The 2,560-nt window shown below is 31.6% G+C and overlaps 1 long non-coding RNA gene across 1 annotated transcript; it reads left to right on the top strand.

The window, feature by feature from the left end:
• Positions 1-278: 278 nt before the first annotated feature.
• LOC139487057 (uncharacterized) lies at positions 279-2,013 on the top strand. The gene is made up of 2 exons (XR_011655729.1): positions 279-349; positions 1,622-2,013. It is a non-coding gene; the product is annotated as an uncharacterized lncRNA (long non-coding RNA).
• The last annotated feature ends 547 nt before the right edge of the window (positions 2,014-2,560 follow it).

Here is a 2,560-nt window from a genome sequence, read left to right on the forward strand (position 1 = left end):
ACAAAAATCAGTAGAACACATTTCTGAATTTGAAGATAAAAGGTATGTCATTTAATTATAGAATAATAGTTATGTGATAATCTTGGTATAACGTTTTAAATCTTAAATCTTTAAAATCTAGATACATATACTTGTTCCGTTAAGTAGTCTCAGTTCCATGTGTTTCTAATTAAAAGACTGAGACAGTCAATTTCTTATAATTAAAAAGGTCAACTGGTTTATGAGTTCCTCTTAGAACAACCTAGACGTTTCCATTTCACAATATCGTATTTCTTTCGTTTAGAATACAATGTTACCACAGTAATGGAGCTATTAGACACACGCACTGCCACTGTTGTCGACAGATATGGTAAACATTTTTCCCTAGATGTGTTTGGTAATATTGTATGTTTTTGTCATGTAGAATGATAAAGTCTAATAACAAATGTTTTTTCATGGTCATAGGCAAATTTAACGTATCTCATATCACATTAGATTCCAATTAAGCAAACAGCAACAATAACATTCACATGATTTATTGTCAACCATAATTTAAAAAAGATAACCATTGTTTGATGAGCTTTTATCAAAAATGTTTAGTCAGTCTGGTAGTTTTAAACACTTTCAAATGTTATGAGTATTTTTTTTTATTTATATAATCCCTTTCAACAAATTCCAGGCATTTGAATTGTATTTTGTTAACGTACGTTTACATAGTAAAGGGTTTGAATTTTTTTTTGCATGCTTCAATCTGTGTCATTAAAGCGCATCGGGAGAACTATCCATGATTTAGTTAACTTATTCTAAACGTAAACCGTATAGGTGTACTCTAAAAGTGCAAACGATGTCTGTTTAAAACTACCAGACACGTACAATCATATAAACAGTCGTGAACGAGTGCTAACTGTATCAAAGATTTTCATGTATCGAGTGCAGACTGTTCCCATACCATTTCAATTCCTCTTTTTTGGCATGTGCTAATTCTCCCTAACCACCCCTTCGTTAAACCGATGATACATTAAAACACATAATAAAACAGAATCTTTCATGTATTTGAATTTTTTAAAAGCACCATTACAAATAGACCAGCAGCCAAATGAGAAAACGATATTCAGTAACTACGTCCATTCGATATGCATGTAGGTATGAAACAAGAAAGATGCAATACAAAGCTCTGATTAAAAAAATTAGTACACACTAATCACAAAAATGATCGAATAAACAAGTTCACTAATACCCCACTCACTTTATTATGTTTTATGTTTTGAATTTGGAATTAAAATTTGAACGATCATATCATAGAAAACATGTGTACTAAGTTTCAAGTTGATAGGATCATTGAAAACTATCTTGACCAAAAACTGTAACAGGAAGCGGGACAGGCCGACAGACGGACAAACGAACGGACATTTCGAAAAAAAAAAGACCAAGAAGTGGGGCATAATAATGGAGATAATGCAAATAATAACTATCAAGCAAGCTATAACTTAGAACAAAAATGGAGAAATTATGTATGTGAACCTAATTGTCATGACAAGAAAATGGAAGTATTCATTGTGTATGTACTAAGGATGAAAATGGATTTTGATATATAATTGAACATCCTATATGTTACAACTAAGTTGGTTAATTATATTTTCAGAGGTTTTTATAAGGCATGCAATATATACCGTGTGTATTGGTTGTGCTTGCATTTTCGGCTTGGTCATAACTGGAATATTTGTCTGCAAATGGCGGAAGTGTAGAACAACACATATTATTAGTACGCATGACCATTCTGAAGCAATTCAAAGTCCGACAGAAAACAGTATGGAAAGCGTCTACGAGGAAATTGATGACATTGCACTTCAAGAGCCTGCTCAACATCCAAACATTAGTAATATTAATGAGGAACTATCTTCTATTTTTTCATCTAGCTCTGATAAGAGCAGCATATCAACTACCGAAGAACAATATCTAAACCCATATCAAATTATCGTCCAGAGTAGCGAATATCGTCCATACAGTGTCATAGAACGAAGTGAAAGAGAAAAAGGAATTTGTTTTTACAAAACGGAAAGTGTAACACAAGAGAAATATGAAAAGGAATTGGATACACAAGAAGGACACAAAGATTTCGCAAACGTGCAATCATATCCTCTAAATTATTCTGAAGTTGAATTTAATACATTAGATATATGTAACACTGAAATAGTCTCAAATCAAGCTACAACAAATCCATGTTTGGAAGAGAAAACAGAATACGTTGAAATTGTTCATAATGTTTAATATTCAATGCTCTTCAACTTGGTACTTGTTTGGCTTTTTAAATATTTTGATATGAGCGCAACTGATGAGTCTTATGAAGACGAAACTCGCATCTGGTGTACTGCATTGTAATTCTGGTACCTTTGATAACTATTTCGCTAGAATATGAATAAATTTGACTGATTGCTTTTTGTATTTTTTGTTAATCTATAAATTATTAATAAAAAAAGTGTTTTATCTATATCTGTAAATTTGAATCAAAACGAAATGTTTTATTGCAAATGATACACTATGACTTGGTGCTTGTTACGATGTCTATTGAATTAGATTTTCA

The sequence above is a fragment of the Mytilus edulis genome, chromosome 8 (assembly GCF_963676685.1).
Source record: "Mytilus edulis chromosome 8, xbMytEdul2.2, whole genome shotgun sequence".
In the NCBI taxonomy this organism is placed as follows: Eukaryota; Metazoa; Mollusca; class Bivalvia; order Mytilida; family Mytilidae; genus Mytilus; species Mytilus edulis.